Source organism: Chenopodium album, chromosome 5, assembly GCF_948465745.1.
Source record: "Chenopodium album chromosome 5, dcCheAlbu1.1, whole genome shotgun sequence".
Taxonomy (NCBI): domain Eukaryota; kingdom Viridiplantae; phylum Streptophyta; class Magnoliopsida; order Caryophyllales; family Amaranthaceae; genus Chenopodium; species Chenopodium album.
Genome location: NC_137838.1, coordinates 27,285,553 through 27,295,782, shown reverse-complemented (window position 1 = coordinate 27,295,782; position 10,230 = coordinate 27,285,553). Strand labels below are relative to the sequence as shown.

The window sequence follows — 10,230 nt, the reverse complement described above, 5'->3', positions numbered from 1 at the left end:
ACTTAAAACTGGTGAAATATCACTCTCCTCACCTCTCTAAAATAAAAATAAAAAATGAGAGAAAAGAAGAACTAATCTAGAAAGCATAAAATACGGGTTGCCTCCCGCAAAGCGCTGGTTTATATAGGTCCCGCATGACCTTCTTACCAAGTAAAATTCCTAGGAACCTTTACCTAACGCTTGATCGGGTGGTTTCCCACCCGGTCTAGTGATGTTTAGGCTACGATGCGGCTTCCTGACATAACCTGTGGGACGCCAAGTCGCCTTATGTAGTGGATCCTCCTTGACTTGGAATGGGGGATTTTCAATGTGACGCACTAAAAACCCTTCTTTGATCGAATGTTGCTTCAACTTGTCATTGCGTTCAACACTTGCAACTCGATCTGGCGGAACACTTGGCGTAGGCTCGATTCGCATAACTTGCTCGATCGGTTCCACTTGTTCATCCTCAAAACCAAGACCAACATTGTAGAGTGCTCTTTCTATTGCATCGACTTCCTTCTGCCATTTGTCTGTCTCATCTGAAAGGGATGCAACACAAGATACCGCCTCCAAGGGATCTTTTTCAAGAGCTTGGGGCTTGTTAGAATAATTTACAACCACATTGACACTGAAACATTTCTCCTCTGTCATGGAGCTTTTGGGGGTATTATTCAGATTAAAAACCACTTTATCGTCCCCTACTGATAGTGTTAACTTACCACTTCTAACATCTATGACTGCTCCTGCAGTGTTAAGGAATGGTCTACCCAAAATAATTGGGGTTTGCATATCCTCAGCCATATCAAGAACAACAAAATCTACAGGTATATAAAATTTACCTACTCTAATGGGGACATCCTCTAAAACACCTAGGGGGTATTTGAAAGAACGGTCGGCCATTTGCAGAGTTATATTGGTAGCTTTTAATTTACCCATATTCAACTTAGAACACACAGATAATGGCATGACGCTAACACTAGCACCCAAATCACATAATGCATTATCAATCAAGAGATTACCAATATGACAAGGGATAGAAAAACTACCCGGATCTTTTAATTTAGGTGGAGACTTATTTTGAAGTACGGCACTACACTCTGCAGTGAAAGCTACTGTCTCTACCTCACTAATAGACCTTTTTCTCGTCAATATTTCCTTCATAAATTTTGCATATGAGGGGATTTGTGTGATCAATTCAGTAAAGGGAACTGTTACCTTCAAATCTTTTACCACCTCCAGAAACTTACCAAACTACTTATCCAAGTTTGTCTTCAATTGACGATTGGGGAAAGGAAGTTTGATAATTGGCTTTTGAGCATTCTTCTCTTTGTCTGGAGTAGCCACCTTCTCTGGAGTTTTACCCTGCAATGTAGAATTAGATGTGTTAGTATTATCCTCTAGCCTTGCAGGGCTAGCAACTACATTGTTTGGTTTAATGGAATCAAGATTAGCATTATTTAATAAAATAGGTTCATCAACTCTGGGCATAGAGGGCCCTTCATAGTTTGAACCACTCCTTAGAGTAATTGCAAATGCTTGATCCGTAGGCCTAGTCGGCTGGGCCGGCAGGGCTCCCTGTTGGTGTGCTTGTAGAGTAGCGGAGAGTTGCGCAATTTGATTATCCACAATTTTATTATGCGCTAAAATTTGATCAATTGTCGCATCTCTGCTCTCCATGTGCTTTTGCATATTGACCAACATTGCTCTAATTTCCCCCAAAGAAGGGTTTGAAGATGAGGGGGTTGTTGTGGTTGATTCTTCTGTCTAGCATTGGGATGATAGTATTTCTGCTGCTGTTGTTGTGGCACCTGTGGTTCTTGTGGTGGTGGATTTTGAACATTAGTGCTCCGGTAGGAAAGGTATGGATGATTCCGATACCCAGGATTGTAAGTGTTGGAGTATGGGTTATTCTGCCTATAAGCTTGGAAGGCATTAACTTGCTCCACGGAACTCCTGCAATCCTGCTCCCAATGACCTACAATACCACAATTTTCACAGAAAGCCTCATTAGAATTGTTATTAATTGCAGAAACATTAGCTACGCTAGCAGTGCTCAGATTATCTAATTTTTGACAAATAGAGGTCAGTTGAGCTTGCAAAAAGGATACAGAGTCGACACTATGTTTCCCCTTGTTAGCAAATCCTCTCGGATTCCCATATTGGGAATTGTGTATCGCCATATCTTCAATAACCTGACCTGCATCATCAACATTAAGATTCATGAATCTCCCACTAGCTGCAGAGTCTAAAATTATTCTAGAAGAATTTCCAATGCCGTTATAAAAGGCTTGGATTAACTGCCATTGTGCTAAATTATGGTGGGGGCATTCTCTTTGTAGGTCCTTGAACCTCTCCCAAGCCTCATATAAAGACTCATCGGCTTCTTGGGCGAAGTTCTGAATCGCACTTCGTAGTACTGTTGTTCTCTCTGCAGGATAATATTTGTTATAAAAATTCAAAACAAGAGTTTCCCAGTCAGTTATACCAAGTGTAGTTCTATTTAAGCCATTAAACCACAATTTAGCTTTTCCAGTTAAAGAAAAGGGAAAGAGAATCTCCCTGATTTAGTCTTGAGTGACCCCGGCTTGCCTGATGCTGTTGCAATATTGACAATAGTCGGCAATGTGAAGATTAGGGTCTTCACCCTTTGCTCCACTGAATTGCTTCCTCTCTATCATCGTTATAAACTGAGGTTTGATTTCGAATTGAACCCCATCAAGAGCCGGAGTAGGGGTGAGATGTGGAAAATCCGTAAGCTTTGGTTGTGAATAATCACTAAGCTTCTTTGGAGCCGCCATCTCTGATTCTGTGTCTGTAGATGCCTCTAAATCGCTAGAATCAGTTGGAGGATCGCGGTGATTATTGTTAGTATCACCACAATCCGCCAGGATTTGCTTGTAGAAGTTTTTCTGTCTATGGAAGGAACGTTCGATCTCAGGATCGAATGGGATATAACCTGATCTGGAACACCTGGGCATAAACAAAAACTATAAGCTGCTTATCGGAGAGTGACAGGGTAAAGTCGTATCCCCTAATAAAAAATAATTACCTAAATCACTAACTAAGGTAGATAGGGAAGTAGGGTCGATCTCCACAGGGAAACTAGTCTTTTTGCTCCTAATTTATTATTATAATCTAAACTATTTAAGTAACCAATATTTATAGTTGAATAAGAAACTAAACTAAGAAGAGTAGGAATAGGGAGAAAATAATATATAAAGGATCTAGGGCATAGGTTCACCAATAAATAATACTCCAGGGTAAAATAGGGTAATCAATCATTGACATTGCATAAATAACACGATTAACAGGCTCTCGCAATTTATTAACCAACATAGATCTAACAGGCTCTCGCAATTTACTAGATCTAAGTTCTTATTGAAAATAGCCTTTAATATCAAATTAACATCTGCTTGATTCATCAATTTAATATTGCTATACTTTTACAAGCCGCAATTGTAAAACATTAAAACAATCCAATATGAAATTATCATGCAATACCAATAATCAATAATAGTCAATCATCAATGAATCAATTAACCAGATTGTAAAGGGCTCTCGCTACTTATTATAATCACACAATTACTTTATCGGTATTAAATCTCATCTCTCGATTCTTGACTTAACCATTTGTAAATTAACTTGCCTATTGAAACTAGACCTAAACATTAATTCTCATCTCTCGATTCTTGAATCAATATTGTCAAACTCATGCATAAAAGATAGGCCTAATCTAGTCACAGAGCATTAAATCAATCAATAGGAAATTAATCTAGCATTGATAATTAACAACAATAATTTACCTCTTCATATTATTTATCAGATCCCCATAAACCCTAGGAATTAAACTACTCACACATATTAAAAACTAAACTAATCAAAGTAATAAAATAAATCATGATCAAAGGAATAAAATAAATAACTAAGATTAAGGGAAGAGAAATCGTTACCGAAATAAATCTGGAATTAATGAAAGAATTAAGAACAAAAGTTTAGAGAGAGATTAAGAGAGAGAAAACTAAGTAGAGAGAGAAAGTCTAAGAGAAGAGATTAAGAGAAGAAGAAGAGATAGAAGTTAGAATGATCCTAAATAATCCGTACAAAAACGTATTTAAACAAAACTAAAAACAACTCCTAATTAGAAACTAATTGCTCGTCAAGAACACTTCTCCAGAAACACGCGCCCGATCGGGCGCGCCTTTTTTTGTCGCACAGGTCTTCTTAGATGTCGCGCCCGATCGAGCTAGCAGCTCACCCGATCGGGCGCGCCTTCCCTTGATGGCACTCCCACGCGCATCCGCCCGATCGGGCGATTGCTTGCCCGATCGGGCCCGGTCTTTATCTTCAAGGCTTTGGACTTCGATTGGGCTAGATTTCTCGGCTCAATCCATATTTCCTCTCGGGTCTCGAATACATGGTCCAATTGCCTCGTGATCCAAATAACCGAGCCCTTAATCACCGGCTCGATGGCTCTATCCGGCCTTGGGCTCCAAAAGTGGTCGCGTTCTTCCAATGCTCGTAGTTGCTTCATAAAATCCCGGGAAAATGCTTCAAAGGTGCAATTCCCTGCAAAACTCAACCAAAACTACGAAAACACTAGAAAACACATATTAGTAATAAAAGTGGCCCGAAAGAGCCAAAAACACTACTAATAATGACCACGGGACGGGGGTAAAACACTATATAAAACAGACATATCAGAGAGCCCTCGTGAATTTATCATGCCGTGATCATCGGATGATCGCGGTAAGTTTTATTTCCTTTTTTTTTTCAACGAAGTTATTACATTTCATGTATTAATCTCTGTTTTGGATTTTGCAGGATGTGCAGCAACCGTCTAATAGTCGCCGAGCACCCTGATTCCTTTTGTACACATTTGGTTTTTTTTTACGAAATCGATGTCATGCAAAGACCTAATTTCGTTATGCGAATACGTAGGCAATCTTTATGATTCAGTCATATCAAAATATAAAAATATGAAGCTCATTTTATTTCATTCAAAATTCAAAAGAGAGACATTATTGAACTAGATAGTAAACGAAAAAAAACATAGTAGTGATTACATTTTATTCGAAAAAATAAACAAATGATAAAATTGTTTAACACTATAAGGTTTAACTATGTCCTCGATTGTCACAGATGATGGAGGAGTAGTTTCCGTCGCAACATTTTCAAAAACCATGGAGCTTTCCCCTACACTCTTCTTCTTCACCCAAACATTGTTTTTCAATTTAGGGATTGGGGCCTTTGCAACCTGTTTTCCTTTCCCTTTGACTATTGGAGCTTTCTTGCGAGTATTTGGTGAAGGTTCCTTGATTTTCACACCTTGTTGCGCGGGTTTGGAGGGAGCTTTCCTTTTTGTTTCCTTCGAATGAGCCTTAGGGGATAAGAAGTCTAATTTTCTTCTCACTCCTTTGTTTTGACCACTAGGAGGAGTAGTAGTGGTTGAATGCATCAAAGGCTTAGGGGGATTGCGAGCGGTGGCGGCTTGAAGTTGAGATCGAACCTTGTTTAATTCACCCTTATCCGCTGCATTCATCCAAGCCTTGTAAAAGGAAGATAATGTAATACTCGCGGTAGGATTTTTTATTACACACCTAGGAAGACTTGACCAATATTCCATCCAACGAGCAATTCTTTCGGGTTTAAAGATCACATCTTTAGGGGCATAACAATCTTGCAGGGGAATAAATTGTCTCATCCCGTATTGTCTCACTACCCTACAAGGAAAAATATAAGTAGTACTAGATAGGCCTAAAAGCCTAATGTAAGGGTAATTGAGACTATTCCCAATCATACTATTTATGTTCCACCAAGGTGTAGGAGTTTATAGATACTACACAGCAGAAATACATGAATCATATTCATACAGTACCTAATCCCAAGATCTAATGAATAACACATAAAGAACATATAATCGTACCTTTGAAGCGTGATTCCACGTGCGATCGAGAAAGAACAATGGGAGATAAAGAACCCTAAGCGTGATTCCTCTACTTAGTCCACGAGCATGGATTAAACCTCCACTAATGCTAGTTAGTTGTGACTGAACACTTCAATCAACCTTTAACGGAGATTTGAGCCACGAACACACCACAACACCACCCACGCACCACCACACGCGCCACCCAAGGAGGAGGGTCGTACGGACGGGGAGGAGAGAGAGAAGGCCGAGTAGAGAGAGAGAGAGTTAAGGTTTTTGGGAAACCTGGTTGCTTGTGTGACAATTCACTGTATGTCAATTGTTATATCATGCAACCCTAGGCATGGTTTATATTTATAGATCATATCTAGAAATAAAACCATGTCAAGTCCAAAAACCCATTAGACTCTTCTAACTATCCAAGCCCAATTATCAACATGGTTTGTCATGAACTCATGAGGCCTAATAATGGGCCTCTAACTTGTTTAACCCAATACTCTTATGTGTGACCTTGTAGGATCCATTCTATAAGGCTTTTGGCCATTAAGCTAGCCCAAAGAACAATTGTCATATCTAGCACCAAACATTGACGACCCTATAGAATGAACTAATTATCTCCATAATCGTGATCCTTGATATATCTAGTAATTGCACTTATCAAAGAGATAACTCCTTCACAAGGAATCACACAACGTATGTTGGGAACCCCATGACAGAAAAACAACGTCCATTCCTCTTCATTTTTATGCTTTTAAAGGATTCGACGTCCCGGGAATGTCTTTACTCCATTAGCCTCAAGGTTTTGTGGCTGATCAACAATTCGCAAGCGCTCTATGAGCTAAATCTGAAAAAATAAAGAGAAAAAAAAATTAGTTTGCGATTTTTTACACAAGCAGGTGGCGCGCGCAACCAATTCTGTTGCGCGCACCCTCTGTGCGCATCTAAGAAGATCGCGCTGGTCATGCCAGCGCAACTTCATGACTTGTGCTGATGAACACCGAAAAAAAAATCGTACGTGTAATAGGAGTGGACTTCCCGTTAAACCGTTTTCGTTAGGATATCCTCTAAGGCGATTCAAGCATAGAACGGTATCCGCCAAAACCAAAGGAGCGGGTGAATGACATCTCTCTATTTTCTCCACTATGGATACCATGGAATAATCTCCGTATTCTTTGCCTGTCCTAAGTAAACAATTAATAACGAGACAATAACATAAAGCACGAATTTTAAAGCGTTGTTTAGTCATGTTGTCACGATGGGCGACAAAATGTTCAATAAATTTAATCAAGTTTACGCCTTCTTCAATTCCTATGTTGGTCATGTCATTGTCGGACAAGCCAAAAAATCTTTGGAATATAGGTTTGGGATCCGACAAGGTAGGCGAATAAGTCATAGGGAGAGTGTTTGTAGGGAAACCTAGCAATGCCTCAAACTCACCGGGAAGAGGAACAATTTCGTCCCCTCTGAATAAGAAAAGATGGTGGTTAGAGTCCCAATGGTTGACTGTGGCATGAAGATAATCAAAGTTAAGCATTAATTGCATATAATTCAATAAAGGGTCTAAGTGGTAGATTTTGAAAGATAGTTTGTCCTCGGTTGAAAGGGAAGTGACCCATTGCTTCAAACGTTGTTCAAAGGTCTTCACCATTGTTAAAAAAAAAAAGACAGAGAATTTAGAGAGATTAATTTTTTTTAGTTTCTTATATTACTAAGTGAATGACTGGGAGACGATCAAAAGCCTACACGAAACCACGTTTATATAGACCCAAGAGGGGCAAATTTTCGGCAAAATCAGCGTAAAGGAAAGTTCACTAACAAGTGGCGCGAGCAACAGGTGACGCGACATGTAAGTTGGGTTTATTTCTATATTTTGGCTCATATAATGACGAAATCTTCACGAAATCTTAAGACGAATCATACGCTTGCCTTCTAACACTTTGTCCCTTTTCTTGCCTACTTTCTTATTTTCTTTTATTATTTTCTTTTTTTCTTATTTTATTTTTATTTTCTTTTTATTTTCTTTTTATTTTCCTATTTTCCTATTTTCTTTTTATTTTCTTTATTATTTTCCTAATTCCTTATTTTATTTTTTATTTTATTTTCTTATTTTCTTTTCTCTTTTTCCTTCTTTTTGGCTTCTTTTTCGAGTTTGTTTATTTTTTCGAGCAGGGTAAGTCGGGAACCCTTTCCCTCCCTCGAATTTTTTTTGCATTAATTATAATATACATATGGAAACGAAAAACACGTATAATAATAATGACATATATATACAAATGTGTGATATATACAAAAAATGCAAAAATAAATATAGTTCTAATGTTTTTTTTATTATTATGTATTTTTTATTTTTCTTTAATCTCTTAGATAGAAATTAAATGAAAAAAATTAATCAAACCTTTTTTAAAAGAATTAAATAAAAGTTTAATTTTATTTTCCGAGTAATATGTTATTTTTAAGACACACCCTCTTTTTGCCGCAAGTAGAAATCGCAACTTCATTTAAACTAAAAAATTCAGGTTCGCAGTTCGTCATCAGGTGGCGCGCGCAACGTCTGTAGTTGCACGAGCCTATCGCGCGCAACGAAATTAGTTGCGCGTGACATCCACGCGCAACTCTTCCAGTTGCGCGCGACACCTGTACTACGAATGTCTCGAATTTTTTTTTTTTTAAAAAAAATTCTGTATTATTTCCCCACCAAGTGTGAAGATTTTTTTCGTGCGTTCGAAAAAAAATTGAACACTTAGAACGGTTTATTATTTCTAATTTACCCCCCCCCCCAAGTGTTATGTATTTTACCGTGTTATTCGGTAAAATGCATAACACTTAGAATCTTTCGATTGAATGCTAATTAAATTGGTTGTATGAGTGAACGAGTTTTATCCAGATTTCATATATAATATTTCTTAAGGCGATCAATGTTTATTAATTGTGGAATTCCATCTCCTTCAATATCAATTAATCTGACGGCTCTTCCTGATAGGATTTCAATTACGCGGTAGGGACCTATCCAATTAGGTTTGAATTTCCCTCTTCGATCGGTTGGTGGACCCCTAACCTCCTTTAGTACAAATTCACCTTCTTTTATATTTCTAGGTTTTACTTTTTTATTGAAATGACGCGCAATGCGCCTTTGGTAGACTTGTACATGATGCAAAGCTCTTATTCATCGTCCATAGAGGAATAAACGCTCTTCATACCTCGCTCTTACCCATTCAGCTTCCGGTAGCTTACTTTCAAGGACGATGCGTAGGGATGGTATTTCCAGCTCAACTAGTTGAACTACGTCCATTCCGAAAACTAAGGAGTATAGAGTTACTCCTATTGATGTTCGTATAGACGTTCTATAACCCCATAATGCGAAGTGTAGTTTATTCAGTCACTCTTTATAATTTTTTGCCATTTTCTTAATGATGACTGTTATACTTTTATTTGCCGACTCTACAGCTCCATTCATTTGAGGTCTGTATGGGGATGAGTGATGATGTTTTACTTTAAAACGAGTTAAGAGGGTCTCGACTTCAGCTTTGAATTGTGATCCCTGATCACTAATTAGTTCATGTGGAACTCCATATCTACAAAATATATTTCGTTCAAGAAACTTTGTGACATGTTTCAAAGTGATATTCACAAAAGAAGAAGCCTCAATCCACTTAGTAAAGTAATCAATGGCAACTAATACGTACTCGTGCCCTCCTGCTCCTATTAGAGAGACTGTTCCAATTATGTCAATCCCGCAAGTCAGAAAAGGCCAAGCGGAAGTGAGATTGTATAGTTCAGATGGTGGAAGGTGTTGTAAATTAGCGAACATTTGGCACGATGGACATTTTTTTAACATATTGTATGCAATCATGTTACAAAGTGGACCAATAGTACCCTTGTCGTGAAATTATTTTTGAACGCATTTTACCATTCATGTGAGGTCCACAAACACCTTTGTGAGTATTTTCCATAAGGCGTGTGGTTTCCGGTTGGCTATACATAGTAAACTTTGACCATTAAGTCCTTTTTTGCATAATTGACCATTTATTAGACCATATTGGGCCGCAAGTGTTCGTAAGGCTCGTTGGTCTTTCGATGAAGTATTTTCGGGATATGTGCCATGAGTAATATATTGGAGGATATGATCATACCAAGGATTGTCTCCTTCAATATCATTTATTTCCTCTATTGCGTTGCAATACGCTGGTTGTTCTGTTCTATCAGCGCATAATGGCATTATATTTAAGTGATCTGGAATGTTGATTATTGAGGCCAATTTTGCTAACGCATCGGCAAATTGATTGTCATCCCTTGGGAGATATTTAAAATCAATGTGTTCAAAATGC

The 10,230-nt window shown here is 38.2% G+C and overlaps 1 non-coding gene across 1 annotated transcript; it reads left to right on the top strand.

The window, feature by feature from the left end:
• Positions 1-2,292: 2,292 nt before the first annotated feature.
• Positions 2,293-2,399, top strand: LOC145633477 (small nucleolar RNA R71). The gene has a single exon (XR_014112801.1). It is a non-coding gene; the product is annotated as a small nucleolar RNA R71 (small nucleolar RNA).
• The last annotated feature ends 7,831 nt before the right edge of the window (positions 2,400-10,230 follow it).